Source organism: Elephas maximus, chromosome 1, assembly GCF_024166365.1.
Source record: "Elephas maximus indicus isolate mEleMax1 chromosome 1, mEleMax1 primary haplotype, whole genome shotgun sequence".
Classification (NCBI taxonomy): domain Eukaryota; kingdom Metazoa; phylum Chordata; class Mammalia; order Proboscidea; family Elephantidae; genus Elephas; species Elephas maximus.
This window is the reverse complement of record NC_064819.1, coordinates 179227801-179238390: the sequence shown is the minus strand read 5'-3', so window position 1 is coordinate 179238390 and position 10590 is coordinate 179227801. Positions and strand designations below refer to the sequence as shown.

Sequence of the window (10590 nt, the reverse complement as noted above, 5' to 3'; positions counted from 1 at the left end):
TTTAGTAGTAGTGGTGTTAACTCTTGAAAGTTTGGTAGAACTCTGCAGTAAAGCCGTCTGGGCCAGGCCTTTTTTTTTGTTGGGAGTTTTTTGATTACCTTTTCAATCTCTTTTTTTGTTATGGGTCTATTTAGTTGTTCTACTTCTGATTGTGTTAGTTTAGGTAGGCAGTGTTTTTCTAGGAATTCATCCATTTCTTCTAGATTTGCAAATTTGTTAGAGTACAATTTTTCGTAATAATCTGATATGATTCTTTTAATTTCAGTTGGGTCTGTTGTGATGTGGCCCATCTCGTTTCTTATTCAGGTTATTTGTTTCCTTTCCTGTATTTCTTTAGTCAGTCTGGCCAATGGTTTATCAATTTTGTTAATTTTTTCAAAGAACCAGCTTTTGGCTTTGTTAATTCTTTCACTTGTTTTTCTGTTCTCTAATTCATTTAGTTCAGCTCTAATTTTTATTATTTGTTTTCTTCTGGTGCCTGATGGATTCTTTTGTTGCTCGCTTTCTATTTGTTCAAGTTGTAGGGACAGTTCTCTGATTTTGGCTCTTTCTTCTTTATGTATGTGTACTTTTATCAATATAAATTGACCTCTGAGCACTGCTTTTGCTGTGTCCCAGAGGTTTTGATAGGAAGTGTTTTCATTCTCATTGCTTTCTATGAATTTCTTTATTCCCTCCTTAATGTCTTCTATAACCTAGTCTTTTTTCAGGAGGGTATTGTTCAGTTTCCAAATATTTGATTTCTTTTCCCTAATTTTTCTGTTATTGATTTCCACTTTTACAGCCTTGTGGTCTGAGAAGATGCTTTGTAATATTTCGATGTTTTGGATTCTGCAAAGGTTTGTTTTATGACCTAATATGTGGTCTATTCTAGAGAATATTCCATGAGCGCTAGAAAAAAAAGTATACCTTGCAGCTATTGGGTGGAGTGTTCTGTATAAGTCTATGAGGTCAAGCTGATTGATTGTAGCAATTAGGTCTTCCGTGTCTCTGTTGAGCTTCTTACTGGAAGTCCTGTCCTTCTCCAAAAGTGGTGTGTTGAATTCTCCTACTATAATTGTGGAGGTGTCTATCTCACTTTTCAGTTCTGTTAAGGTTTGTTTTATGTATCTTACAGCCCTGTCATTGGGTGCATAAGTATTTAATATGGTTATATCTTCCTGGTCTATTGTCCCTTTTATCATTATGTAGTGTCCTTCTTTTCCTTTGTGGTAGATTTAACTTTAAAGTCTATTTTGTCAGAAATTAATACTGCTACTCCTGCTCTTTTTTGCTTGTTGTTTGCTTGATATATTTTTTTCCATCCTTTGAGTTTTAGTTTGTTTGTGCCTCTAAGTCTAAGGTGTGTCTCTTGTAGGCAGCATATAGATGGATCGTGTTTCTTTATCCAGTCCGAGACTCTCTGTCTCTATATTGGTGCATTTAGTCCATTTACATTCAGCCTAATTATAGATAAGTATGTGTTTAGTGCTGTCATTTTGATGCCTTTTTGTGTGAGTTGTTGACAATTTCATTTTTCCACTTACTTTTCTTGTGCTGAGATTTTTTCTTTGTAAATTGTGTGTTCCTCATTTTCATAGAATTTGACTTTATGTTTTTTTTTTTTTTTTTGCTGAGTTGTTATGTTTTTCTTGTTTTTTTATTTTGAGTTATGGAGTTGTTATATCTCTTTGTGGTTACCTTAATATTTACCCCTATTTTTCTAAGTAAAAACCTAACTTGTATTGTCCTATATTGCCTTGTATCCTTCTCCATATGGCAGTTCTATGCCTCCTGCATTTAGTCCCTCTTTTTGATTATTGTAATCTTTTACATATTGACTTCAAAGATTCACTGTTTTGAGCGTTTTTGTCTTTTTAGAATTAATCTTAATTTGTTTTTGTTTTTGTGATTTCCCTATTTGAGTTGATATCAGGATATTCTGTTCTGTGACCTTGTGTTGTGCTGGTATCTGATATTATTGATTTTCTAACCAAAAAATTTCCTTTAGTATTTCTTGTAGCTTTGGTTTGGTTTTTGCAAATTCTCTAAGCTTGCGTTTATCTGTAAATGTTTTAATTTCACCTTCATATTTGAGAGAGAGTTTTGCTGGATATATGATCCTTGGCTGGCAGTTTTTCTCCTTCAGTGCTCTATATATGTCATCTCATTGCCTTCTTGCCTGCATGGTTTCTGCTGAGTAGTCTGAACTTATTGCTTCTCCTTTGTAGGAGACCTTTCTTTTATCCCTGGCTGCTTTTAAAATTTTCTCTTTATCTTTGGTTTTGGCAAGTTTGATGATAATATGTCTTGGTGATTTTCTTTTTGGATCAATCTTATATGGGGTTCAGTGAGCATCTTGGATAGATACCATTTCACCTTTCATGATGTCAGGGAAGTTTTCTGCCAATGGATCTTCAACTATACTCTCTGTATTTTCTGTTATCCCTCCCTGTTCTGGGACTCCAATCACACTCAAGTTATTCTTCTTGATAGAGTCCCACATGATTCTTAGAGTTTCTTCATTTTTTAAAATTCTTTTATCTGATTTTTTTTCAGCTATATCGGTGTCAATTCCCTTGTCCTCCAGATCCCCCACACTGCATTCCAATTGCTCAAGTCTGCTCCTCTGACTTCCTATTGAGTTGCCTAATTCTGTAATTTTACTCTTAATCTTTTGGATTTCTGAATGCTCTCTCTCTATGGATTCTTGCAGCTTATTAATTTTTCCACTATGTTCTTGAATAATCATTTTGATTTCTTCAACTGCTTTATCAGTGTGTTCCTTGGCTTTTTCTGTAGATTGCCTTATTTCATTTCTGAGGTCATCCTTGATGTCTTGAAGCATTCTGTAAATTAGTTTTTTATATTCTGCATCTGGCAATTCCAGGATTGTATCTTCATTTAGGAAAGATTTTGATTCTTTAGTTTGGGGAGTTGTAGAAGCAATCATGGTCTGCTTCTTTATGTGGTTCGATATGGACTGCTGTCTCCGAGCATTCACTAAGATATTGTAGTGATTTATTTTATATTTGATCACTGAGTCTTATCTTGCTTTGTTTTCTTTCAATATACGTAGATTGGCTACTAGATTGAGCTGTCTTGATTGTTGTAGCCCTTGACTCACTTATGTCCTATTACCAACTGGTTTGGGCTGTTACCAGATATATAAGCCTGAGTCCATTTACTATTCTTGAGTAGAATCTGATTTTGGGTCATCAAGTGTGTGGAGCAGACTGTCACCTATCTACCTAGAGAAGTAGTGGTGATAGTTGTGTGCACCAGATTCTAGTAGCAGCAGGGGTTCACACTCCAGGGGAGGCTGGATGCTGACAGGCTTCCCCCAAGTGCCAGTGAGGTATGTGTGTCTCTATTCCTAAAGCACTTTGGTGGGTCGGCTCTGCAGCTGTACCTTGGGCCCCCAATGCCAGTACCTCTACAGATTGGTAGGTGTCACCCTCCTTAGACCCCTAAGTCAGGAGGCTAGGTGGTCTGGGGGGAGCTTCAGCCCTCAGTTCCCTGTTGTGGGTCAGTGAGGGCTGTGTTGATTATGCAGAGATATCAGACCTGGGAAACTTGTCTTTCCAGTAATCCACTAAAACCATTACAGTCAGATCCCTATCAGAATTGCCTTTGCATTATAATAGCCACCTTGTTACCTTTAGGGATGAACGCCCAAGACCGTGGATCACATATGTTTGGCTGGAGCTGGTTCTGTGTTTTTAGTCCAATTAGGGAAGGATTTTTGGTCCCTGGGTTTTTTTGTAGCTGCTTCTCTCAGGCCAGGAGAATGGCTAGGAAAGGACCAAAAAAAAGGGAAAACTGCAGCGCACTTCACTCTCTCGCTCAGGAATTCCAATGTTAATGAAGCCGCCTAGGAAGGGGAGGGGAGGGATCAGATAGGAGAGAGATAGGAGAGAGTAGCACCCCAGAATATAGACAAAGTTACTTATCTTGCTTGGGATGACTGTTTTATCTGAGATTCCCGAGGCGCGCGTCCACTGTGTGCACTGGCTGGGTAGAGATTGCTCCCGAGGGTCAGGCCCACGTCCCGTGCTTGCGCTGTCTCAGAAGCCGCGGTCAGTTCCTCCGCTCCCAATCCAAAGTCCAGCACCAAGGTTCCCTGGCTGAGACGCCACACTCCAGGCTCCAAAACCAGTCGCTGCCTCCCAGTGACTTCTCCTCCTGTCAGCCGCGTTGCTGTGCTGACTGCGTGCACTGGCTGGGCTTCCCCCGAGGTCACTTCTGGGGGCTAGGGCTGCGTCCCGTTTTTGTGCCGTCTCAGGATGCCCTGCTCAGCTCCCCCGTGCCCAGTCCAAAGCCCAGCGCCAAGGTTTCCTGACTGGGACGCTGGCTCCAGACTCCGAAAGCAATCGTTGCTACCCCGTGGTTGTTTGCTCTCAGTCTCTGTCACTCAGGTCAACTTTTTAGATCTGTGTTTGATGGTCAGGGTTCATAGATTTTCACGTATGTGATTGATTCACTTGTTTTTCCGAGTCTTTGTTGCAAGAGGGATCCGAGGTAGCGTCTACCTAGTCAGCCATCTTGGCCCCACCTCCCTAGTGAGTTTTTGACATAATTGTGCCAGGGCATCTTGACCTGAAAATATTCATTAAAATATTAACTTGTTGAATTTGGTTAGTGGTCAAAATATTTATGTATACTTTTTTGAATTATGAACTATGTGTGACTCTGTTGTGGCATGTGGTCACATATATGTGGAAAGAAATAAGTTTCTGTCACCAACTGGACTTTAAAATGTAATAATATTTAATTAAATAAAAAAGAGTTACTGCAAAGTTTACCATATATATTTAAGGAAAGTTGATTCTGCCATCCTAAAATTACAGTAGAATTATATCCTACTTTTAAAAATCTCATCCTGTACTTCATAGGTTAAATGTCCAAAAGGTTTTTGTGATTTTGCTTTGTTTTTAAATTTTAGAGCATGTGAATTGCTTAAGTCTACAATATTCAGAAGGAAATGTCTGCAGTACAGATTTTTGTTAAAAGATTTCCAGTATTTCCTGCATCTGTTGGGTGGAAATAGTACCAAATACAGCTTTTACAAGTATTTCAACACGGTTGGGAAAAACAGAGGTGGACAGAGTCTAAGTTTAAAACAATGGAGAAGAGGATTGTTGGTTATTTTTAAAAAATATAAAAATATTTTTAAGCCTAGATTCTGCAAAGATGATAATACTGATTTTTTTTGTTATTATTCTATCTGAATCCCTTCAGTTCTTTAGTCTTCTAGTTGAAAGTACCTTCAAGGAGGTAAGGTCTAATTACTTATTAAATATACACTCACATAACCTCTCTTAATTTCTAGCAGCTTTAATTTCTGTGTACTATTAATTTTTCTGTTAATTTATAAACCATGGTTAATTAAGAGGAAATCCTGTTTTATTATATTATGTTATGTTACTGCCCCACTGTCATTCTAAGTAGCAGTTTTAAAACTGTTAACTTGGAAAGAAATTAATCTGCATAGGTTCATATGTATTTTTTTTTAATCTTATAAAAACATCATAATAGACTTTTAATTAAGAGTCTGACTTTATTTGTGATATTCCACCACTGATGGTCTTCAACCTCCGTCTTCTCCTCCCCGTTTGCTCCACTGGTTAAGAAAGCTGATAAGAAAAAAAAAAAAAAAGAAGATAAGAAAGCTCACGCAAATTCCCTTTTTTGGCACTGGTGAGAAATTTAAATGTTGAAACCCACCAGTACATTCTCTGAAACTTTTCCCCAGTGTCACCCCTTTGTCATTATAAAGGCCCAATTTACACTCCCCTTGCTCAAGCCAGCCCAAACCTGCTTCTGCCTGCCCTTCTTTCCCCAGAAATCCCTTCCATGAGGAATAAACTTTCTCCAGATTCTCTTAGTGTGTGGAGTGTCATCAGCCTTTACATCCTACCTATTAATTGGAAGGGGTCCATCCCACCTCCACAGGTCGGCCATAGAACAAGAGTAGTCACAAACAGGATCTAGGCTATAATCACGATTATGCCACCACTTTTACAAGAGCTCTCTTCTTTTGCTTTTGGCTACTCACTGGGTAGGAACCTCTGCACAGAGTGAGTGGGGTGGATCCGATATTTGCTGGCGAGATTGTACTTTCAGTTGTGCAATGCTGTGCTATATTTGCCAAGTCCTATAGGGCCTCTGTTATAGATTTAACTGACCTAAGTTGGACATTTTAATAGTTGGCATTTAGGGACAAGAGTACAGAATTGGGGCTGTAAAAACAGCATGAGGGAAGTGTCTGACCTCCTCTAACTTCCCAAGGGGGAAGGAGAATTAAGATCAACAGCCCAAGGCTGATTTCTATGAGGCAGAGGTCAGATATGCCTCCTCTCTCCACGATCTTTAGCAATTCTGACACCAACCAGCTCTTCCACGGCACTACTTCCCTGCTGAGTTTGATAATTCATTGCAATGGCCACAGGGAACTTACAGACAATACTCTTGATTGTGGGGTTTATTATGGAAGTAACAGTTACAACTCACTCTCAGGAACACTCAAGGATATAGTTCTTCTATCAAGACAACCTCTTCTCAGCCATGCTCGAGGCAGGCCTCTCTCTGGTCCTAGTCATCTGTTCAAAGGTGCTCAGCTTTCTCTCTCCATGGGCTAGGAAGCCCACTGTGCCATCTTCTGCTACCAGGTTTCTGCTGCAGGTCTCTGCTTCCTTAGTGGTGGTGGGATATTCTCTTTCTTGCCTCTGGGGTGGCTCATTTCAAGTCCAACAGTATGGCAAAACAGACTAATCCCTTTGCTGGGCCACAATTACCATATCTGCACAGTCCTACCTGATCACTTGGGTGGAAGTTACAAGATCATACCTAGAAAAGCCACACAAAAGCGATCTATGGTACCACAGGGGCCCTCCTTACAGTGGCCCCAGGTGGTGTGTCTGGATCTGGATCTGGATCTATGTGTTTAAGATTGAATTGTATTTCGAATTCACCGTATTCTGTGACCAACGCTAAATTCATGGGAACAGCTTTTACCTTGTGATCACTGGTTGTGTGTCTCAACTAGGTATTGGGCCTCATTCTGCAGAGCACTTGGGGAAAGACTGATTCACCATCCAACATACCAGCCCACTGGTCTTGCTCATGAGAGGAAGAACAGTCAGCATGCGGCATGCTGAGGTCAATCCCTAAGAGCAGATGGGTCACTAGAACCTTACACTGGGTCTTAGAAGCCTCTGTTTGTGCTGTCCATGCTTCTGTTACAATAAAAATCCTGGTTTTGGGGTCATAGGTAAAAACAACCACGGTGTTCCGTGGCACCGTGAAATACTTATGAAAAGAGACCCTGAATGCCTTACCTGACTTCTCCTAAATGATGAAAGAACACCAAAACCCTATTGGCTAATTTTAAAATAGATTGACAGTGAATATGGACTTCTTATATGTTGCAGTATATCAACATTTTAAAGGGCTACTCTGCTCCTGGCTTAGGCCCGGTTGCCCTAAAGCCAATAAGGTAACAGTTATGATGAGGGAGTCCCCTAATTCTGATGAGATTGACTGTGACTCTAAGAGGAAGACACTTATAAATATGAATAGGATAAAAAAAATACCCCCTCCTGTGGGTCCACTGACAATATAAAACTGAACAATAAGCCTGGACACAGGAGGAGAAAAAAAAAACCTGAAACAGATTCACAATTTGACCCAACTAGAAATCCAAAATTTATTCAAAGAATGCAGAAACTAAAATATAAAATAACATTGATGGGCTTTTGGGCCTCTACAACATAGGTTCTGAATTAACTTTAACATCTGTTGAAATGTACCAGTTGGCAAACTTTTATGGCCTTAATTGATATCAGGGATTAAATGACATCTACATATATACATGAGGGGACCCCATTAAAATTAACCAAGATTTTTTCTATACTCTTAGGGACATAATGAAACATAAAATAGGACAAACAGGTAAGCCATACCTTACCTGTCAGAACTATTGTCTAAATTCCCCATTGTCATAGCTCACGTTGCCCTAATTATCCCTTTATGGGCATATACATCCCAACCCTATAGATAACAAGCTAAAATACAATTAAGTCTTTGACAATTACAACAGGCTTGACAAGATGAGACTCCATGGAATCTTCTCCTAGCCCACTGCCCATCTCCTCACCACTGCCCACTGGTTAAAATAGTTAACACAGCTCAGTATAAATTAAAACAGGTCTTTCAAGGATTGAAGTCCATTATACAAGACCTGTTTAGAGAAGAGGTGATGATCCCCACTGTTTCTCCAATTAATAGCTCAATTTAGACTGTTCTTAAGCCTGGAAAGTACCTCACATTGAATTATTTCCATCTTAATGCCAAGGTCCTTCTCATACCCAACATCACTGAGATTACTAACTCCATTCTGTCAGCAACTGGTAAATACTTTACTGTCATAGATTTGGCTAAAACTTTCTGTTCAATGCCTATTTCAATCATAATTGCCTTCACTTTTGAAGGGGTACAATACACTTTTACCCTGTTGCACAGGCCATATCTCAACAGCCCCAGTATTGCAAAAAATATTTGCAGGTATCTTAACAATATCAAACTTTCTCCAAGAACTCAGTACATTGAAAACTTCAACCACGTAACTGGGTTTGCCACCCAACCCCACCTAGAGGATGACCTCATCCCTGCAGCTGAATTCGCCTCTGATGATGACCTCAGCTACTCATCTGGATTCATCCCCAATATGACTGAACCCAGCAGTGGCACTCATTCTAGATAGAATCATCCACAACCTTACATCCCCATGAAATGTATGTCCCATCCCATATATTCCCTTCTACACTTCCTATGTCTTCTTTCCTGATTCAGCCCCATCCACTGTGAGCCGAGGCTTCCAACTGGTTCCAACAGTTGACTGGTAGCCAACCTATATGAGGGTAGTGTGGGACTCCCATAGCAACCAGATCTCTAGACCTGCAAAGTCAGAAACAGTGCTGCCCAGCTCAAAGATAGCAGCAGACCTCACAGCTATGAATGTGTGTCCCTCTCCACAGTCCTGCCAGTAATCCAGCCTCTCAAATCAGGCTCCTGAAATTTTCGGGATCCATGCAGGAAACTGGATTATTGGCAGGAGTGTGGAGAGGGACACACATTCAAGGCAGTCTTGTAAGTCGCCATCTCTGAGTGGGGCACTGCTATTTCTTTCCTAAAAAAATAAAAAACAAACCCATTGATTGTGACTCATAGCAACCCTATAGGGCAGAGTAGACCTGCCCCTTAGGGTTTCCAAGGAGCAGCTGGTGAATTTAACTGACGACCTTTTGGTTAACTGCGGTAGCTCTTAACTACTTTGCCAGGCTCAAGTCAAAATCTGACAGGCAACAGATTTAGTTGCTATGCAGCACATACTCTGCCCTTGTTTATGTGGGCAGTTACTGAACCATTCTCATCTGCTTGGAAGCTGCACTGTGAGCTACCCTTCCTTCTCCTTCTGCCCTTTTTGTTTCTGTTCCCTGGACCTCTCTTCTCCTAGCCTCGCCCCCTGATGTACCATTATATCAGGTATGAAGGCGCTACAGAATAATTTTTATGTAAGCCTCACTGAACAGATAGTTCATATTTTATATCACACTAAGTAATTGTTGAATATGTCATAGGGCACTCTCTCAATTACCTGGCTTTATTATATTCTGTCCAGAGGATCTTAAAGTCGTCTTTAAAACAGGCACAATCCACCCACTATCAATCTGTTCAGCTGGCCACACCTCCAAACGTAAACTTGAATTGCTCTCCTGGCTTTGTGTTGAAAGACTAATTCAAACCATTCAGAATAGCCCCCTATAATATCCTGATCAAAATGCTTACTGGCAGCATATTAATTATTTTTTTAATAATATTCTGTTTCAGGTAAAAGTCAATACAGCAAATTAGATTTCTGTTTAATAATTTTTATACAAATTGTTTTGTGCCATTGGTTACAGTTTTTAAAATGTATTGGCATTCTCATTATTTCTATTCTGTTTTTTCTGTTTCCATTGATCTAGCTTCATTTACGCTCCTTGACTTCTCACCTTTGCTTTTGGGCAAATGTTGACCATTTGGTCTCCTATAGTTGTTGTTTAAGGGAGCACCTCACCCACGGGTGATATTGTTTATTTTATAAGCCAGTCTATTTTTTGGCTGAAAGGTGACCTACAGAAACAGCTTCAAATCCAAGTTGAAGGTTATCTTAAGATGATAGTTTCAGGGGTAAAAATATGGTACGCTTCACAAACGTGCATGCCATCCTTGCACAGGAGCCATGCTAATCTTTTCTATAGTGTTCAATTTTTGTATATGTGCTGCCAAAGAGAGTACACAATGTATTAATTCTTGGGTGCCCACGCAAAATGCTAAGACTAAGCTTTTAGCCTCTGAAGGTTGTTGGTTTTATTGCCATAAATGCTTCTTAACTTTTTACTTATTCCTCTACTTTAGACTTCCCCCCATAATTTGAGTTGCATCCTATACATTTTGGGGTTAAGTATAACCTTAATATTTTGATGACTATATTAATATCAATATGTCCTGGTATAATTAGATGCGAACACATTTAACTGTGCAAGCAATTCACGAGGCTGGCCTGCT

At 39.7% G+C, this 10590-nt stretch overlaps 1 non-coding gene across 1 annotated transcript; it reads right to left on the bottom strand.

Annotated features, from left to right (window-relative positions):
• Nucleotides 1-10214: 10214 nt before the first annotated feature.
• LOC126057651 (U6 spliceosomal RNA) lies at nucleotides 10215-10320 on the bottom strand. Its single transcript, XR_007512731.1, has one exon. It is a non-coding gene; the product is annotated as a U6 spliceosomal RNA (small nuclear RNA).
• Nucleotides 10321-10590: the final 270 nt, after the last annotated feature.